Source organism: Octopus bimaculoides, chromosome 23 (assembly GCF_046866305.1).
Source record: "Octopus bimaculoides isolate indiv1 chromosome 23, ASM4686630v1, whole genome shotgun sequence".
Classification (NCBI taxonomy): Eukaryota; Metazoa; Mollusca; class Cephalopoda; order Octopoda; family Octopodidae; genus Octopus; species Octopus bimaculoides.
The window spans coordinates 23,683,940-23,706,439 of NC_142950.1; the positions used below are offsets into that span (position 1 = coordinate 23,683,940).

The following is a 22,500-nucleotide window of genomic DNA, read 5'->3' on the forward strand; positions in this document are numbered from 1 at the left end:
GTATCTCTTTTATCTTTCATTTCTTTTAGTCACTCGATTGCGGCCATGCAGGAGCACCACCTTGAAGAATTTTTTGTCGAATGTATCGACCTCAGTATTTATTTTTTGAAAGCATGGTACTTACTCTCTCAGTCTCTTTTGCCGAACCGCTAGTTTGCGGGGACATTAATCCTTTCTACTATAGGCACAAGGCCTGAATTTTGTCGGGAGGAGGGGACAGTCGATCATATCAATACTGGTATTGAACTGGTACTTGATTTATCGACTCCGAAAAGATGAAAGGCAAAGTCGTCCTCGGCGGAATTTGAACTCAGAATGTAGCGGCGGACGAAATACCGCTAAACATTTCGCCCTGTGTGCTAACGACTCTGCCAGTTCACCGCCTTCAATTGCGGGGACATTAACACACCAGTAACGGTTGTCAAGCGGTGATGGTGGTGGGAGTCAAACATAGACACAAGGCCACACACACACACACACACACACACACACACATATGCAACGGGCTTCTTTCAGTTTCTGCCTACCAAATCCACTCACAAGGCTTTGTTCGACCCGAGGTAGAAGACACTTACCCAAGGTACCACGCAGTGGGACTGAACCCGGTAGCATGTGTTCTGGAAGTAAGCTTCTTATCACACATACCCACACACACACGCACACACGAACACACACATACACATATATATGGACACACACATACACACATATATACATACATGTATATGTGTATATATACACATATAGACCTACTTAACTACATTATATGCATATATACGTACACACACACACACACACACACACACACACGCACACGCACAAACACACACATATGTATGTGTGTATGTATATATCTATCAGACCGTTTGAAATCTCCACATATTGTGCTGAGGGAAAAGAGAAAAAAATATGATATTGTTGAAGAAATTAACATAACTTAGACTTCAAAAGTTTCATCATTAAATTACGTTGCACTCGGGGAAATTCACCGAGGAAAACTGCTCTCAACCACTTAATGGTTGCGTGTGTGTATGTGTGTGTGTGTGTGTGTGTCTGTGTGTCTGTGTGTGTGTGTGTGTGTGTGTGAACGCGAGCGTGTGTGAATTTAAGTAAGTTGAAGAAAAATTACATAACGCCAATCTTGGATTCATTCGGTTAGTCAAACGTGCGTAGATGTCTGCGAATTGAAAGTGATACACACACACACACACATTAAATTTTAAACGCACTTATACATACATGTAATTTTGGCGTCTTTAAATCCTCGTAACTGAACAGTTTGTTAAAAAAGAATATAAAATCATAAGTGCTGGAATCTATTCTGTTCTATATTTGAAAGATGAGGAACTCATCTTTCTATGGATGGATATGTGTTCTCATCTTGTTTGTTGTTACCACAATGTTTCGGCTGATTTACTCTGCAGCCTTCATCAGGTGTCCTGGTAGAATTTTGAAACCAGCCCCGGGGTCATCATTCCTAAGGTATTGTTTTTCTGATATTATTATTATTATTTATTTATTTATTTATTTAAGGCACTGCCTGGAATTGAAATCGGAATCTTGGGATTAATAGCCTGCGCTCTTAATCATTACGCTATATGCCCGTGGGCAATTATAGAGTGAATTTTAGGGCTTATAAACCTAATAATTTTGTATCCTTCCATAATACCGGTGTCCATATTTTACTCATGTCTGCACTAGGTCTGTTTCGGAGGTTATTGTATCCTAGCATATGTGCTGCGTCTTTTAATATTCGTTCGACTAAAATTCTTCAAGCTGTGCTGCAGTGAAAAATGACTGAAAAGATGCGCGCGCGCGTATGTGTGTGTGTGTGTATTTATACATTTAAGCATTGAAACTCTATTCTCTCCAGCACCGCCGTGAGCAATACATCATTTGCAGGATGTGGAAAACACACCATCAGCATTACCCAAACAACCTCAACATCAGCTTCAAAGCTCATCTAAGGCTAGGGCCACGGGCTATACGTCCTCTACCCACTTCAAGATCACAACACATAAATACACTGCAACACAATTTCATTTCCTCAACAGGCCCTACCCTATTTAACATTGTCCCGAAACAGATCAAAGAGGTAAAGGATCCCATTACCTTTAAACGGAATTTGGACAAATTTCTTAAAGGAATACCGGATAAACCACCTATACCTGGATACAACTCACTCAACAAGAACTCCATACTTGGATGGACCATGATACTACAAAACTTGACTTAAAAAGGATTTAGATAATCCTATCAGGTGGTGCTATTAAGTTAGACATGGCCTGGCCCAATCTTTAGTGGAAACATCTAATTTTATCTAAATTTATATATACATACATACCAACCTTTTTCTTTACTTCTTTTATTTCATTTCTTTTATTTCTTCTGTTACTTTATTCTAATTCTTTTATTTCTTTCGTTACTTTATTCCAATTTTACTAAATCTTATTTATATATGTTTCTAACTTTATTATCCGTATTTTTACTTATATTACTCTCGATTTGACTTCTACTACTTTTATATTTTATTTCTTATTTGATATTGTTTTATCCTTTAACTTTTATTTTATTTATTTTTGATCTTCTCTTTCTATCTTATATACACTAGTTAAATACAATCCAATCTATTTATCATTCACTCTATGCTGAAGTGTGGTACAGTATGGACAGATTTCTGAATACCAAAGAACATTTATGTAAATATAACAATTTAAAGGATAAGCCTATTATAATGGATAATACTAAGTGAACTTTTCCTTTTTCTCTCTCTTTTTCTTTGTGATGTAATCTTGGGACTGAAAATATTTGCGGCTGAAGATAGCTTTAAGCCATCCTTTGTGTCAACAATATATACTGATATAATGAAAGTTTGTGTATAAAGCTTGAAACACGTGTACCGCGATATTCTTTGTGTTCTGTTTTCAATTTGCGTTTAATACATACCTACATACATATATATATGAATATGTATATATGCATACACACACACAGACACATGTGTATATACATATGTAAATGTATAAATATGTGTATGTATATATATGTATATGCTTATCCAACCTGTTTTGATGTGGTCAGTTGTCATGCTTTGAGCCTGTTATCTAATAGTATACAAACATGTTTTGCCACTACCAGTCTTTATGAACGAAGTTACTAAGTTTAATGACATCTTTAGAATCAAAATGCCTTCAACTTTTCTGTAATTTACAGCGTCATTCTGTTATTTACCATTGTGATTGAGATATTGCAGTATGACCCGATTTACATTTCCTAAATATTGATATTTCTGATTAGAAATTTCACTTGTTGAAGTCCTGTTGATTAATCGACATGCCACACCTCGCCTGTTTATTTAGTACGCCTGATGAGTCGAGAGTTGTGTAACATAATGCAGAATTCTATGTATGTTGTGCATACTGCATACCTGACTGTACCATGTTTACGACACAATAAAGACTCCCAACGAAAAAATTGTAGCCATACCCGGTAACCATTACGTCAGCGTTTAGTATTTTTTAAAACCACGATTAAAGTTCCATTCACGGTTATATACACTTGGATACAATTGGAATTTCAGATTACCAAACAACAATGAACTTCCTTCAATCAACGCATTCCATGCTTCGATAAGGGATTACTGAACTGTCTCTTTTAAGTCATTCTAATTGTGACATCATTCACTTTGTTATGCCTTGAACATTTATGGATCCTTTGGGATCAAAACTGTATGTATATACTAAATTTGACGAATTTCTGTGTCTCCTTTTCTTTTTAGGAACAGCTTGATGTATTGGTGAACAGTCAACGGCGTTGGAGAGCATGAAGATTAAAGCTGTAGTTGAGAAAATGTTTACTGACATGGAAGAGTGGAAGCTATCTGAATATTGGAAAAGAGTTACCTGTATCATGATGATTTGTTCCAGGTATAAAAATACCGACATCATGATCACTGCTCAATGCTCTGTGGACACTATAAAGGCTGTAAGAGGTGACAAGGACAACTGCAATCTTGGCCTGCTATCTGGCTATGTATATGCTTATGTATATAAGCTGCTTTAGAATCAAAATTAGAATTTAGAATCAAAATGCCTTTACCTTTTCTTTAATTTATTTACCGTGGAGGCGCAATGGCCCAGTGGTTAGGGCAGGTCCCGGAGCCGTCTTGAAGTCATGGTGTGTAGTGAAGGCGCAATGGCCAGTGGTTAGGGCAGCGGACTCGTGGTCATAGGATCGCGGTTTCGATTCCCAGATCGGGCGTTGTGAGTGTTTATTGAGCGAAAACACCTAAAGCTCCACGAGGCTCCGGCAGGGGATGGTGGCGAACCCTGCTGTACTCTTTCACCACAACTTTCTCTCACTCTTACTTCTTGTTTCTGTTGTACCTGTAATTCAAAGGGTCAGCCTTGTCACACTGTGTCACGCTGAATATTCCCCGAGAACTACGTTAAGGGTACACGTGTCTGTGGAGTGCTCAGCCACTTGCACGTTAATTTCACGAGCAGGCTGTTCCGTTGATCGGATCAACTGGAACCCTCGTCGTCGTAACCGACGGAGTGCCAGAAGAAGACGAATGTATGTGTGTGTATGTATGTATATATGTATATTTACGTATGTATGTATTTATGTACATACGTGTGCATATATGTATGTATGTATGTATGTATGTATGTATGTATGTATGTATGTATGTATGTGTGCACGTATGTATGTATGTATGTACATGATTCTCGTACTCAGAGACTCGAACCACACGTACCCTTCTAACCGATTTCCTCAGTTCAATAAACATCTCTCAAATCTTACTCTTCCTCATCAGACGTCATCACACCTTTCGCTTTCGATCAAGTTGCTCGGCTGCTTCCTTCCGCTTGTCTGACATCTTCGGCGCACAACCAACTATGCCGCAGGCATAAAGGAAAATAACTCAACCGGTGTTATAACTTTGACAGAATATTTCTGCTTTGGGATACTGGTACTCGTCCCACGCTGATATATTAGGTAGATCTAACCTAATACATTTTACATCTCCAGGAAATGTCATTATTGGCAACTTCGACGAAACTAAATAAATAGGATAGTTCTATCAAGTAACTTGATGTATCTTTGGAAGTGTTTGGACTTGGCATTATATTGACAGATTCACAACAATAACTTACAATAGGCCATCACCTTTCCCATCCCCGGTTTTACGGCTAGCGTAAAATCGTTATTATCACTAAACTATGTCTACCAAAGTTATTTTTCTTTCATAAACAGAGCAGCTGTTATTAAGGAGAGAGAGAAAGAGAGGAGACAGTACTGAGATACTAAACAGTTGTAAAGGAACGACACTCTAACAAGGTTTGCTGGTTCCTACAATGTTGAACGGCTGAGCGAACCTATTTCTACGACGACGACGACGACCACCAGCACCACTTCTACTACTACTACTACTACTACTACTACTACAACTACTGCTAATACCACCACGACCACCTCTACTACTACCATTACTACTACTACCACTACTACTACAACTACTACTATTGCTGCTGCTGCTACTACTACTACTACTACTACTACCACCACCACCACCACCACATTACTGCTGCTGCTATTACTACTACTACCACCTCTACTACTACTACTACTACTACTACTACATTACTACTACTACATTACTACTATTACTACTACCATTACTACTACCACTACTACTACTACTACTACTATTGCTGCTGCTGCTACTACTACTACTACCACCACAACCACCACCACCACCACCACATTACTGCTGCTGCTATTACTACTACTACCATCTCTACTACTACTACTACTACCACCTCTACTACTACTACTACTACCACCTCTACTACTACTACCTTACTCCTCCTCCTCTTACTACTACTACTACTTATGACTATACCGTCATTAACCTGGCCTCCATCTCACAATAACCATCTCTATCGTCTCTGCAATTGTTACCCCAGTCATTATTCTTGACGCTGACACTTATACCACAACACCACATCACCCCTCCCTATCACCACCACCGCCGCCACCACGAAGATGTTTTAAGTAATAACAAAAATTAATGGAAGTGAAGCAAACTGTGCAAAAAAAAAAAGGGGGCTGTGTGCAAGTTGCTTACCTCTGTCGTTGTTGGACCTGTTTTTGGTGAGTGGAACGTTTTGTTCAAAATTGGGTAATCTTCAAGTTTAGGGGGATAAAAAAAATAAATAAAAATATTCAAGGGAAATAACTGAACGACTTACCAGTATTATCCGTTTTCTTCTAGCTGTTTATAAATAAATCACACCCTAACCCTAACCCTAACGTCAATCAAATCACGTATGTGATTTATTTATAAACAGAGATGTACGGAGAATACTGGTATGACGTTCAGTTACTTCCCTTGAATATTTTTATTTTCTTTTTTATCCCCCTAAACTTGAAGATTACCCAAAATTAGATTGTTGTTGTTGAAATTATTGTTAACGTGTCGAACATTTTCGAATTGTCGAAAATTGTTAAATTGTTGAACTGTTGACATCATTTGTGCCTTTTCCCGGTGACGAGAGAAAGGAATTATCTGTGTAAAGCCATTTTGGCATCATTGTGTGCTAAAAATTGAACATTTTAAAGCCGTTGTAGGCTTATCGTTGCGCCCCCACCCAGTGGGGGTGGGATCTGAACTGTTGTTTGTTTTTGAACTGGTATCCTCGTTGAGAGGAAGTAACACAATATAGGTTTCCCGTCTTTAATGTGTTCTATGTCGTAGGCTTATTATTTGAACTATATTCCTATTAAGAGGAGGGGAAGAAAAAAAAAACAGATTATAGGTTTCCCGTTTTCAAAAAATAAGCTTGTGGTAGGATTTGAACTGGTATCCTCTTTAAGAGGAAAAAACAAAAAAATATAGGTTTCCTGTCTTTAATGTGTTCTGTGCTGTGTGGGAAATTGAACTTAAGCCACTGTATTTGAACTATTGTCCTCATTAAGAGGAAAAAGTAAACAAAAACAAAAAAAACAACAGGTTATAGGTTTCCCGTTTTAGAAAAAGTAAGCGCATTACAGGCTCTACTACTACTACTACTACTACACACCACCCAGCGTGGGGTAGGATTTGAACTGGTATCCCGTTTGTAGGGGAAAGAATTGAAAAGTTTTGCATGTAAGAATTAATTTCGACCGAGTATGTCGGTCGAAATAATTCATTAAGCAAAGCCGCTGGATGAGCCAGCAAAGACGTTTTCGGCAGTAGCCGCTGTATCACGTGAAAACGTGATGATAGAAACGGAGAAGCTCTCCGAGCTTTTTGAAAGAATGAAAGAGGAGGGTGGGGATATAAAGATCTCACCCTCCCCTAGTGTTGAAAATATGAAGAGAAGGACAGTCGATTACAAAACGTACTGTCCTACATAGAAACAATTCAAGGGATCTTTTTTAAAACGGGGGCCACATTTTTCATTAACGAAACACTTTGAAACTTGGAACACTGGTAGAATGTGTCATATAAAACATCTTTTTCTCTTAGTCTTCTTAAAAAAAAAAGAAATCCATAAATTATTCCATGTTAAAGTTGTCGTATTTCTGTAATTTCAACCAATCACTGACGTCCATTCAGCCGATACACATTAAGTGCCGACTACATAAACAAACGATTCTGAAACAATTAACCCTAACTCTAACCCTAACCCTAGGGTTAGGCTTAGGGTTAGGGTTAAAGCAAATTTAAAATGAAAAAATCAAATAAAACGAAGAATCGTTTGTTTATGTTGTCGGCACTTAATGTATATCGGCTGAGTGGACGTCAGTGATTGGTTGAAATTATCGAAATAAGACAATTTTTTACATGAAATAAATTAGAATACAAAAATATTTTTCTGTTCTATAACACAAAATAGATAAGTATACGAAGTTTGAAAGTCTTTCGGTACCAAAAACACTACGTAAAACATTAATGAAAAATGTGGCCCCCGTTTTAAAAAAGATCCAATTCAAGCACTTCGAAACGTGCGAAATAGAAAAATGCCTCGCCCCTATATGGAAAGACGTAAAGTACATAGTGAGGGGTCGGGCATATGGAACAATAGAGGCCAGATTTGAGACGGCCAAAAAAACCCAAGAGCACTCTGTGAGTTCCCTAAAAACGACGGCAATGCTGGCAATAGGAGTTCCAACGCGGATTTTTATAGCGGGTTAGTGGGATTTAGGTCCGAAGCCGCCTTGGGGGACACCCTGGGCTACGAGGAAAATCAGTTGACCAACCTGTTCAGGAGAACTTTCGGGCCGGGGTATCTGGACAATTACCAGAAATCCCTGGCTTGGCAGTGCTTCCATGCGGCTTTACCTGTTCGTGATAAACTGTCAAGGTACGGAAGTGCCGTATTCGACATGTACGAAGTGCGAGCGGGACAGGGAAACTGTCTTGCACGCATTTGTGGAATGTCCGGAATTAACGAGATTGATAGTTTTCGGAGAACAACTGTTGTCATCGATGGGAAGAGTACAGCTATCAGCTGAATCTATCATCGAGATTATGCCGCCTCCTTCTCTCAACAGGGAAAGGAAGGCTTGCTTGTCCTGCGTAGTAGCCATACTAAAAGAAACAGTATGGAAGACGCGTGTAAGAGGCATAGTGACGGATACCTTTGTATCTGGCCAGGGGTTGGTTAACTTTTTTTGTTACCACCTCAGTAGTGAGACCAGGCTGGAGAAGAGGTACTTGTCACGAGACAGATTCATGAGAAGATGGAAGACTGTGGCGAGGAAGCTGGGAGTGTTTCGCACCAGGTAAGTGGAAGCAAAAAACAAAGGAAAGAAAAACCAAGGGGTCTACCCTGGTGGTCGGATGCCTATCCTTCAGGAAAGCCATTACAAATTGCATCTGTAATGAGCAATGCTTTAATCAAACATTATAAATATAATCAAATTATTATTGTATTTTTAAATCGTTGATTTTTTAATCGCTACAGCTACTTCACCCCTTTTATGTTTGTCTGTCCTTGTTCGTCCTCTCTTTGTAATGCTTTTATGGCAAATATTTAAGAAATAAAGTAGCTTGCTTACCAACCACATTGTTCCGGGTTCAGTCCCACTGCGTGGCACCTTGAACAAATGTCTTCTACTATAGCCTCGGGCCGACCAAAGCCTTGTGAGTGGATTTGGTAGACGGAGACACAAAGAAGCCCGTCGTATATTTGTATTTATATATGTGTGTATGTGTGTGTATATGTTTGTGTGTCTGTGTTTGTCCCCCCAACATCGCTTGACAACCGATGCTGGTGTGTTTACGTCCCCGTGACTTAGCGGTTCGGCAAATAAGACCGATAGAAGAAGTACTAGGCTTAGAAAGAATAAGTCCTGGGGTCGATTTGCTCGACTAACGGCAGTGCTCCAGCATGGCCATAGTCAAATGACTGAAACAAGTAAAAGAGTAACTGTTATTAAGTTATTTAATGTTTTAATAATCACTGGTTACAAAGCGCTGAACTGGCGGAATCGTTGGTGCACAGGGCAAAATGCTTAGCAGTATTTCGTCTGTCTTTACGTTCTGAGTTCAAATTCCGCCGAGGTCGACTTTGCTTTTCATCCTTTTGGGGTCGATAAAATAAGTACCAGTTGAATACTGGAGTCGACATAATCGACTAACTCTTTCATCCGAAATTGCTGGCCTTGTGCCAAAATTTGAAACCAATAATCACTAATTACAGAGTTATTTAACACGGAGTGGAGCGTACAATTTCCAGCAAGTCAGAACGCCTTATGGTCCCAGCAAGTAAAATGGAAAAGGCGTTGGAACAGCCACTTCGACTCACAGGGCTCGCACTTGCGGATAGCCATCTTTACCCCGATAGCGGTGAGCAGGGATATGGTCCAGGGGGCCAAGAACGCCGAAGGTCTCCGCTGCCACAGGCTCGATCATGAACCTGTACAAAGAATATCATCAACGTTATCGCAACCACCACCATCGTGTTACTATTAACAACAAACAAAAATATAACAACGAGGAAAAGAGGAATGAGGAAACCCTTCTATGGTTGCACGACCTGCTAGTAAATAGAGCCTAATTCATCTCAAATGACACCCTGCTATCTTAAAGAGAGAGAGGGAGAGTGTGTGTGTGTGTGTGTGTGTGTAATTTTAATAATATTCCTGGAGTATATTTTGCTGAAAATACGATGGGCTTTTACTGCTGGAACGCTTTCGCCTTGGTGTAACCTACGGCTAAACGACTGAAGCAATAGCAATCACAATGGCGAAGACAATAGCAACGACATTCACAATAGCAGCAACAACAAAAGTAAAAATAGCATCAGCAACAACACCACCACCAACAACAACAATAACAACAGCAACACTACTACCACCACCAACAGCAACAGCGACGACACGACGAACTCTTAGTGTTCTCGTGAAGTCCCAATCGGTCACAGTAAAGGGGATTGCAATATAATTTAAAATACCAAAAGCGTTGCAACTGCAGTTATAGAATATTGTAAATGAGTTCGTCTGTTATTCTCAGTCAAAAAGCAATTAATATACGAATGTTCATTATAAAAGCGGGACGCCGTGTTTATTCTTAGTTGAAATCACTTTACATTTTTTGGCGTCTTTAAAATTGATTTCAAATTTTGGCACAAGGCCAGCAATTACGGGGCCGTGGGTAAGTCGATTACATCAACCCCCAGACCTCAACTGATATCTATTTTATTGACTCCAAGAGGATGAAAGGTAAAGACGTATCCCGAGAGGATAAAAGGTTGAGTCGACCTCGGCAGAATTTGAATTCAGAACGTAAAAACGGACGAAATGTCGCCAAGCATTTTACCCAACATGCTAACGATTGTGCCAGCTCACAGCCATGTTATGCCTTTAATATTCATGTGAAAAGTTCGTTAGCACGCCGGGGAAAAATGTTTAGAAGCATTTCGTCCGTCTTTACGGTCTGTGTTCAAATTCTGCCGAGATCGACTCTACCTTTTATCCTTTCGGGGTACGTAAGAACCAGTTGAGCATTGGGATCGATGTAATCGACTGGTCCCTTCTCCCAAATTTTTAGACCTTGCGCCTTTAGTAGAAAGGATTATTATAATTATTATCAAGGCGGCCAGCTGGCAGAATCGTTAGCACGCCGGTCAAAATGTCCAGCGGCATCTCGTCCGTCTTCGAGTCCCGAGTTCAAATTCAGCCGAGATCTACTCTGCCTTTCATCTTTTCGGAGTCGATGAAATAAGAACCAGTTGAGCACTGGGATCGATGTAATAGAATTACCCTCTCTCTCGAATTTGCTGGCCTTGTTCCAAAATCTGGAACCAATATTCATGTAAAAAAAGTGTCAATTGCACAAACTTTCTATTTTCCACAAATAGTTTTGTGGTTTAGAAATTCACTTCGTAGCCAAATGGTTCCAGTTTCAATATCGTACGCAACACCTTGTTTCTTCTTGTAGCCTTTTGCTTAACTAGTACTCGGTGAATGTTATATATCACGTGTGTCCATCAGTAAAAGTAACATATATATCGATAAAAGAAATACGATTAATTATATGACTGTAGGGAAACACTTAAGAATCTTGTAAATACAATTAGTTCTCTATCTAGCTATCTATCTTATTTCTTTATTGCCCACAAGGGGCTAAACATAGAGGGGACAAACAAGGACAGACAAAGGGATTAAATCGATTATACCGACCCCAGTGCGTAACTGGTACTTATTTTATCGACCCCGAAAGGATGAAAGGCAAAGTCGACCTCGGCGGAATTTGAACTCAGAACGTAGCGGCAGATGAAATACCGCTAAACGTTTCACTCGGCGTGCTAACCTTTCTGCCAGCTCGCCGCCTTGTCTGTCTGTCTGTCTGTCTGTGTCTTTTTGTGAGTGTGTGTGTGTGTGTGTGTGTGCTGAAAAGCAAAGGAGATAACTCCAATAATATCAGTTAATATAACTTTTGGACAACAAAAATGGGTCAAGATGTACCGTGAAGGAAGTGCTACAGCATGGACGCAACTAAATGACTGAAACAAGTAGAAAAGAAAAAGAATAGCTTTGCTTAAACTGCCGAAAAAAAAAAAAATAATCACTTAAGAAGTTTTAAGGGTGAACCATACGGAGAAGGGAAGATAGAAACTTCTGAGTTGTAAAACTCATTGAATTATCGATTCGCCGCTTTATTTATACCAGTATTGATTTTTCAGAAAGCCACAGTATCCCCACATACAATCTTACTTTTTCTCCATATGCAATTTATGTTCGACAGAGCTAAAACATTAATATAATTAACCTCAAGAAGCAAATCTAACAAAACTGACACCCCTACCCCACCAAAAAAAAAAAGAAAAATGTAGTAAAATAAAGGAAAAAATGGTCGAAGCATCGCAATTACGTTCCATGATAACTCATCTTGCTTTCCAGGTGAATGTGCAAACTTGATAACCATAAAGCTAGACACGTTGTTTGTAACAAACGACACGATACAGGACACACAGCGATCGGATAATCCTTGAGCAGAGACCAATTAAAAATGTTATGCAAGAACAACAGGTAAGATCTTGCTCTCGTAGTGGCTGCTGTTTTTATTGTACTTAATGTTATTAATTGGACAGAAGGGAGGGGGCTGGGTGGGCGGTGAGTAGAAAAGGGGGTGAGTTGAGTTAGAGTTAAGAGTGAAATAGATGATTAACTCGCATCTAGTTCGCTTTCTTATCCACCTTTATTTGTAGCAAACATCATAGTATCGGCAAATTTTTACAAAAAAAAAAATATATATCTATATATATCTATATATTCTGCATCATTTCAGGTAAGTCTATCTATCTATCTATCTATCTATCTATCTATCTATCTATCTATCTATGTATCTACCTATCTGTCTGTCTGTCTACCTATCTGTTTGTTTGTCTACCTATCTGTCTGTCTGTCTATTTTCGTCTGATACCCGTTGGTTTCTCAGTCTTTCAATAGATTCTCTCATCTTAACCTGTATCTATGTTATCGTAACCATTTTTTCTAATTGATTCCCAGTATAGTACTTTTGAGTAAGGGCTCTAGAATATTATACCCGATTCACTGCAGTCCATATGAGGCTATAGTTTAGTTACACTGATCCACATATTAATATGATGCAGCCACATTCATTTGCTGTAGTTCACAGTACGTTATAAAACATATATGATGACATTACAGTTATAAAACATATATGATGACTCTCGAGTATGCATTGAACAAGCGGAACAATAACTAGTTTCTCGAAAAAATCAAAACGAAAATGTTTTCTAGCAAGGAAAACAGGAAAGATTAAGAAGAGAGAACAATATAGGTAACTATCAAGTGAAAAAGAAGAGAATATAACTGGTATATGTGTAATAAAAGCCAGAATTTAAACGCAACAAATTAGACTTTATAAAACATTTAGTACGGGGCTCTGTAGTCTATAACAACGCCGGTGATAGGTAAACAGAAGCAGATTCGAGATGTTTGAATTGTCACAAAAAAGGAAGGACGAAAAGAAATGCATGTTAGCAACATTAGTAATTTCTCTCTATATGTACCATTAATAGTGGAGGCGCAATGGCCCAGTGGTTAGGGCAGACCGGGCGTTGTGAGTGTTTATTGAGCGAAAACGCCTAAAGCTCCACGAGGCTCCAGCAGGGGATGGTGGTGAACCCTGCTGTACTCTTTCACCACAACTTTCTCTCACTCTTACTTCCTGTTTGTGTTGTGCCTGTAATTCAAAGATTCAGCCTTGTCACATTGTGTCACGCTGAATATCCCCGAGAACTACGTTAAGGGTACACGTGTCTGTGGAGGGCTCAGCTACTTGCACGTTAATTTCACGAGCATGCTGTTCCGTTGATCGGATCAACTGGAACCCTCGACGTCGTAAGAATTTTAGTTTCAAAAATAATTTATATTACTGTTCTTTCTATCATCTGTAGGATGTAAGTCATAGCCAAATGGTAGTTGAAATTATAGTTAATGTATACACCCTAGGAAAGTAGAGGTGTATTACTACCCATTTCTAGCGAGTAGGAAAGAAACCCCGCGTTCTCATAATTCTTTTCTACTCTATGCACAAGGCCCGAAATTTTTGGTGAGGGGGCCAGTCGATTAGATCGACGCCAGTATGAAACTGGTACTTAATTTATCGACCCCGAAAGGATGAAAGGCAAAGTCGACCTCGGCGGAATTTGAACTCAGAACATAAAGACAATGAAATACTGCTAAGCATTTCGCCCGGCGTGGTAATGATTCTCCCAGCTCATCGCTTTTTCGCGTTCTCATAATTGTTGGTGATATTAATGTTAATGTTAAGGTGGCGAGCTGGCAGAATGGTTAGCACGCCGGGAAAATTGCTTAGCGGCATTTCGTCTGCCTTCACGATCTGAGTTCAAATTCCATCGAGTTCAAACTTGCCTTTCATCCTTTTGGGGTCAATAAAATAAGTACCAGTTGAATACTGAGGTCGATATAATTGACTATCCCTCTCCAAATTTCAGGCTTGTGCCTATAATAGAAAGGATATTAATATTAATGTTTGAAGAAGGGCGCGGGCTGGAAGAATGTTTAGCGCGCCTGGCAAAATGCTTAGCGGCATTTCGTCCGTCTTCACGTTCTGAGTTCAAATTCCGCCTAGGTCGACTTTACCTTTCATCCTTTCAGGGTCGATAAATCAAGTACCAGTAAAACACTGGGGTGATGTAATCGACTAACCCTTTCCCCAAAAGTGCTGGCTTCGTACCAAAAATTTGATACCAATATTAATTTTATATATAAGGCGGTGAGCTGGCAGAAACATTAGCACGCCGGGCAAAATACTTAGTAAGGTCGACTTTGCCTTTCATCCTTTCAGAGTCGATAAAATAAGTACCAGTTGAGCACCGGAGTCGAGGTAATCGACTTACTCCTCCCCCGAAATTGCTGGCCTTGTGACAAAATTTGAAACCAATATTAATATTTGATGCTATTGTGGTTATTGTTATGATCTTTATCGCTGGTTATTTAATTTTTAAAATCATTATTGCCATTTCACTTCTCGGAGCTCTCCATTTCACTTGCGCCGGCAATTTCCGTAAGAGCGGACAGCAACCTTTTGTCAGGGGTTCCATAGGGTCTTCTTTCACGATACTTAACATCCAAGAACCAATCTCAAAATCTTCGCTGTCCCCAATAAAGCAATTTTCTGAGCATGTTCTACCCTCATATCAATCCAATTTCTCCAACAAATTTCTCAAACCTGGTTGTTATTAATGCTCCCGATGCTCCTACAGCTACTGAGACGACAATTACTTTCTTCATTGCCCACATTCGTGCAATCTCATCTTTTAGTGGATTGTCCGTCTCAATCTTTTCCGGTTCTTCATCATCCATTCGTACATCCCAGACATGGCAATATCTATGATCTTGGTTTCCTTCATCATTTATCAACTACAACATTGTCATGTCTCCGAGCATAAATCACCGAATCACACTGGATTATAAAATCCCACAAGATCTTATACTCCAAATTCTCGGTGACATCTTCTGGTTATGCTCGTACCATTTCAAAGTCCTTCATTATTATCATTATTATTGAGTGAGAGAGCAACGCATGTCATAAAATGACACTGAAGTACAAATATACGAAGCCCAGTATACCCATCATAAATACCCGTCTAATAAGGGTACACCAGACACATGCATCACAACCATATGTGTGTGACGTGGTGATCTCATATCAAGATAAACAGCGCATGACCTTGCAGGTGGGGCACTGATAGTATTTTCTTCTGGCCTAGTAGCCCATCCCGTTTAAAAGGTCCCCGATTAAGGGGACATACCAAATTTCGAACCCGTTGAAAGAACGCGAGATACCGAAATATTGTGTTCAGCAAATTTAATTATTGAACTCTTCTTCTTTATTTACATATTCCCTCCAGAGGAGTCATAACTGTCCTATATTGTCTATTATTATTATTATTATTATTATTAAGGCGGTGAGCTGGCTGAATATTTAGCAGTATTTCATCCGTCTTCCCGTTCTGAGGTTCAAATTCCATCGAGGGCCACTTTGCTTTTCATTCTTTCGAGGTCGATAAAATAAGTATCACTTGAGGACTGGGGTCGATCTAATCGACCTATACCTTCCTCGAAATTCCTGGCCTTGAGCCAAAACTTGAAAGCGTTATTATTAGTATTAGGGTGGCGAGCTGGCAGAATCGCTAGCATGCCGGCCAAAATACTTAGCGGCATTTCGTCTGTCTTTATGTTCTGATTTCAAATTCCACCGAGGTCGAATTTGACTTTCATCTTTTCGGGATCAATAGATTAAGTACCAAATGAAATAACGGCCGACATACAACAGATCGCGCGGTCCAAGCATTATATAGGCATTTCAGTGTTCTTTAAGAATGAAGCCCTGGTCGGAAAACACTCCATGGTTCCCTGTCGGAGTGATAAGTATTTTCTACAGCCATCAAATTTGGAAAGGACGGTGAGAGTTAAGATCTCAGGGATCTGACCAGAGATGAATATCTGGTGGATTTTATCATGCATCGTCCTAGAAGGAAGTAGCAGCCTCCTGGAGGTAGAACAAACCCGTCGTGGAAAATGTCTTGGATTTGTGTGGAGGTGCTACTCCAAATCAAACCTGACAACACCCACAAGATCCCAGATCTTATTCTGTGTGGGGATACAAGCCATTTGAGAGCTTTCTGCCCTCAGCAGAAGACAGAGAACCACAGGACCTCCTTACTGCTAACATCAGGCCCCTCAAAATCAGAACAACAAAACCAACAGCCAACAGCATCGGTAGCGGCACCAATCCCGGCGGTAAGATCAACATCAACAACAGGGACAGCAAAACCAGCAATAGCTGGAGCAACAGCAACAACAGCAGCACCAACAACACCACCACCACCTTCGATTGCAGAAAGAAAAACAACGGACTCCAGAAAGCCCCAGAGACTTTCCGAACAAAGCTCTTCCCCGATGGGCCCGGATGGCGTAGGTGCAACGTGGCAACAAAGCCTCAGTTCAGTCTTTGACGGGCCGGACAGGCTCTTGCTATTCGAACCAAAGAGATATGTGCGGATGCTCAGTGTCATTTTGCTGAACTATATAGGGCACGCGGTGATTCGAAGATGAGGATGAATTTCACCTCCTACCTCGGCGGCCTGGTGTGGCTTTCGGCTAAGGATGCGGAATTTTGCGAAATGCTAATAGCCGACGACATACGGGACGCGATGACTAGCTGCGCAAGCGAGAAGTCACCAGGGCTGGATCACCTGCCTTTCGTGCTTTATATTCATGCGTCAAACTTGTTCGGCGCTTCCTTGGCAGAGGCCAACTGCAACTTGTAACAGAACGGGAGAATTAGCAGTTTTGTGATCAGAAGTGTAGTGTTACTGTTGAGAAAGGGCCCGAACAAGAAGAAATATATCGATAATTTTAGGCATGTAACACTGCTAAATACAGATTCAAAAATTTTGGCTAAGATGTTAGCAAAGTGGTTGGCGTTTGTCGTTGATAGACAGGTCGGTGATGTGCAAACATACGCTATCTCAAAAAGATCTATCCGCGACAACCTCCACTTCAAGCGTTTCATCATAGAGAGAATAGGTAAGGAATCTGGGATAGATGGGGCCCTGATTAATATGGATCAAGTAAAAGCCTTCGATAGGGTTGACCATCAATACTTGGTGGCTTTTCTCACAGCGGCAGGTCTCGTTTTCAGCGGCTGATCACTGCAACGTGGTCAAAGTAAATGGCAACCTATCGGAATCGTTTAGTATCGCACATTCGATCAAGGATGCCCAGTTTTTCCCCTTCTGTACTTGCTGGTTCTCGCACTATGGAAACTGGATCTTTCGTGGGTCATCCTGTGTGAACGAAGATGCAGAAGAATCGTGCCAGCTTATGCGGACGACGCCACCATAATAGTGTCGGACATCTTGGAAATCGAGCGACACTACTCTAAGGGAACACGAGGCGGTGATAGGAGCAAAGATTAACGAGGAGAAGTCGGTGGGCATGTAGCAAGGCATTTGGAAAGACTAGTCCGTACCACATGGCAGAGTCGTGGTGCGCTGAACGGAAGGTTAGGTTAAATTGCTTGGAGTCTGCTTTGGTCCTGATATCCGGGTGGACATGAACAGATGGAAGTGACGCGGGGAGTAGAGTGGGTAGTCTCATCCAGTAATGGGTCGAGAGGAAGCTGACCCAGTAAGGTCGGGCAGAAGTGGAGAATGCGTACATCGCTTCCGTTATCTAATATTGCCTGACAGTCGTCCCATAATCTGCTTCGTAGCTGATCAAGTTGGTACGCTTACTTTTCTGATTTCTGTGGAACGGACTGGTTCCACTCATCAGCTGTCAGCAGCCGCTGCGTGCTGGACTGGGCGTGCTGTGGCTAATGATATGCAGACATGCGTTGAGGCGTCTTTCATGTACAACTTTTTAACCCAGTTGAACCCTTTGGTCTCATCATCTTTTGAAATGATTGACTTCTTTCATGCATCTCTTCATTCATGTCCAAGGTTCTTTTCAAAACTGCACTTGGTCGAAATGTTGAATGAGTATTCTGTAAAATCATTCTGTGAATAAAGAACCTTTAGTTTTTGATACACGAATTTCTCACTCTAAATTTAGTTTACGTCACTTCCGGAATTCAGCAGCAACAAATAACTCAGACTCTGTCTCTATAGGTAGTCTATGGAAAACTAGATTAAAGTCATTCATGGCATTCCCTCCTATGGTTTGTTTGGTTCTTCCAGTTTAGCGATACCTTGGTGATTAGAATACGTGACTTAGAATACATGATTAGAATTCGCAATCCTTGTTGTAAAATCATTTAAAACACTTCCTATAAAAAGGCATCAAAATGAAACATCCTCAGAAGAGACTTCCTACATCTGTAAGTCAAAGTTGTTAAATAACAGAATGGCAACATTGGGAGAGCGTTGAGCAAATTAAATATAAATTTTCTCCAGATTAACTTTGTTATTCATCAATCCGGAGTCCATATAATAAGTGTGATTTAAATATACATATTTTCTCGCAATTGATTTATAGGATCAAAGGTAGAAATTATGTTTATTTTAATCGATAAAATATATCTGTTTTATCTAGAATCTTTATGAAACTACTACTATTATTTATCCTCCCCTGCTATTGTGGTAACTGTTAACCTAGCAGGCATTTGCTTATGCTGTGTATATTCAGTGCGTACAAGCACTGTATGAGTGTGTGCTTTCTTCAGACATGCCGCCTTAACCAGCTTATATTCAAAGCTGGTTTTTATTATCTTTTGCCGATAGACAACTTATCACCATGGAGATAATCCATGTTATCACAACATATATTCCCAGTTTTGTATATGCCTCCTCCTTACTCCTAGGTTACAGCTGTTTTATGAAGTACTTAGACCGATTTCCTGTCCAGTTGATGGTTCTTTGTAAACAAAAATTATTAAAACCAGATAATACAATATATTTAATTACTTGCTCATAGTATTATATTTTTCTATTTACGTGGTTGTAAAACTACTTAAGAAATTCGAATAAACTGGCAACAAAACGGTATATAAGCTGAATACAGAAAACCTTGATCGTAAAATTTTTAAAAGTATATTCCATATTTTTTCTTCATTAATTTTGCTTTCGTTCTGTTATAGTTGTTGTTAGATGATAATGATTGACAATAACACTAATGTGTTCATATTGATATCAAATTTTCGCACAAGGCGCAAGAGTGGCTGTGTGGTAAGTAGCTTGCTTACCAACCACATGGTTCTGGGTTTATTCCTACTGCGTGGCACCTTGGGCAAGTGTCTTCTACTATAGCCTAGGGCCGACCAAAGCCTTGTGAGTGGATTTGGTAGACGGAAACTGAAAAGAAGGCCGTTGTATATATGTGTGTGTGTGTATATATATATATATATATATATATATATATATATATATATATATATATATATATATATATATGCATGTGTGTATATGTTTGTGTGTCTGTGTTTGTCCCCCCAGCATCGCTTGAAAACCGATGCTGGTGTGTTTACGTCCCTGTATACTTAGCGGTTCGGCTAAAGAGACCGATAGAATAAGTACTAAGCTTACACAAAATAAGTCCTGGGGTCGATTTGCTCGAACAAAGGCGGTGCTCCAGCATGGCCGCAGTCAAATGACTGAAACAAGTAAAAAGTATATATATATACATATATATATATATATATATGTGTGTATGTATGTATGTATGTATGTAAGGGTGTTTGTTATGGCTGGTTAGAGAGTGACAATTGGTTTCGCAACTATAGGCGACTCTGTATAGGCTGTATAGGCGACTCTCCAGACTCAACTACCCGGAGGCACATAACCATAGCTATTTAAGTCTCCCATACAGCACGAGTCTCCCGTACAGCACGAGTCCCCCATACAGCAAAGCTCTTTATAGGTGCAAAGCCAATGGCCACTCTATAACCGGCCGTAACAAATAACCTACCAAATAAAATATACTAATGCTCTAATGCTTTAGAGTGCGCTTATTTTTCGGATACACGAACTACTGACCGACACACACACACACACACACACACACACACACACACACACACACACACACACACACACACACACACACACACACACAAGAATATACATATGTGTATGTGAGTGTGTGCGTGTGTGTATGTGTCTGTATGTAGTGTCTATTATTCTCATGCGTTAGGTAATTGTTTGATCTTTGATGATGAGAAATTTCTATCAACAGATAATCAACCAAAGCTACTTCAAAGGTGGAGATGTGAATTGTAATTGTGGTTTTCATAAACTATCGAAACACATTTGGTACACCAGAGGTTATTCAGCACGTAAGCTTGCTTCCACACATGCACGGAGATATATTTATCTTTTCCTGGCTAATTTTGATTTCCCGAAGATGATTGAGCCGGATGTTTTAGGAATATGTTAAGAGAGTCAAGAAATGAGTATTGGGAAAAAAATGTTAAACTGTTGTTATTTATTTCTGTCTCGGTCATGTATGTATATTATCGTGTATGTATATTGCATAGTAGGTAGTCTTGTACCTAATTTACTAAAAGTATATTTACAGTATTCTGCGATGCAATCACTTATTATTTCTAACAAAGCTTTTTGATATTTACATTCTGTCACAATTCTGCGACTTGTAATCCTTAATGTCAATGTCGGTTCTCAAAAAAAAAAAAAATTCTTCCTACAATGACGATTATTTAATTGACGATAATGTAATCGAAAATAAGGTAACTGAGGCTGACGATGACGTATTTGAGGCAGACGTTGACGAATTTGATTGGAGAACCCTGTATATCATTAGTTAATTTTCACTGAGAGTGTTCAATGATTTTGATTCTATCAAGCTTGTTAAAAAAGGGATCAATAAGGCTTGTTGCATTTGTTATCCCCAAGCTCTGCCTGAAAAATCTAGTATCTGCTGATTAAACTACATAATATTTCATATATATGAATGTGTATATATATTTATATAAAGGGCATTATTACAGAAAATAATAACGCCACACAGTGGACTTCTCAAAATAACCACATTTAGTACCTAATGCGAGGAAAAAACAACCAACAGAGGACGACCAACTTTCTTTTAAATAAACTTAACTGTGTATCGGCCGATTTTGCGATTACTAGAATGAATCTAGATTTCGTTCATCAGCACAGTATTGTCCCAAAAAATATATATAAATAAACAGAATTCTCACCTCACCAAAAACGAACACACTACGTATCCGACAGAGTAAAGGGAATGAAGTTTATCTGTATATATCTTCATCAAAGAAGCGGGAATACTTCCGGGTTGCTTCTGGGTACCCATGTGGAGACAGGAATAAAAATTCAACATTGAATATATTCCGTGTATATATTTGATAAATAAATTCAAAAAGGGATAAAACTCTTTTACAAGAATTTTATCAAGAAGTATATATATATATATATATATATATATATATATATATATATATATATATATATATATGGTTGGCGATCCTATGACTGCGAGTCTGCTGCTCTAAACACTAGGCCATTGCGCGCGCGCGCGCGCACACACACACACACACACACACACACACACACACACACACACACACACACACACACTCTCATACATATATATATATATATATATATATTTGTGTGTGTGAGTACATTTTAAAGAAATATAAAATAGAAGTTACGGACATTGTTGTTTGACTTGAGATTATTTGTATCGAATGTGAAGCATTTTCAAGTGGAAACTAAAACTGGTTTCATTTGTCGAGAACAGAGTGATCTCAATAGAAATGGTAACGCATACCTCTAAATGAGTCTTGTTCAATTTTGTTCCACTTAATTCTGTGGTCAAAATCTACCATTCAGTCTTTTATGCCGGCACGAGTACAAGTCCTACCTAGGGAAAAATTCAATCGATTATATATTACACTGGCTAGTGTAATACACAAACGGAGAACATTAACAATTCTTACAGACTATATAAAACTATGTTCTCAAC

General features: G+C 39.4%; 1 protein-coding gene across 1 annotated transcript in view; it reads left to right on the forward strand.

Annotated features, from left to right (window-relative positions):
• Positions 1 to 22,500, forward strand: part of LOC128250610 (uncharacterized) — a 559,608-nt gene that overhangs the window by 36,557 nt on the left and 500,551 nt on the right. Inside the window, exons 3-4 of the mRNA XM_089340726.1 lie at positions 3,779 to 6,159; positions 12,400 to 12,528. The gene's annotated coding sequence lies outside the window, so the exon portion shown is untranslated. The remainder of the gene's footprint in view (positions 1 to 3,778; positions 6,160 to 12,399; positions 12,529 to 22,500) is intronic.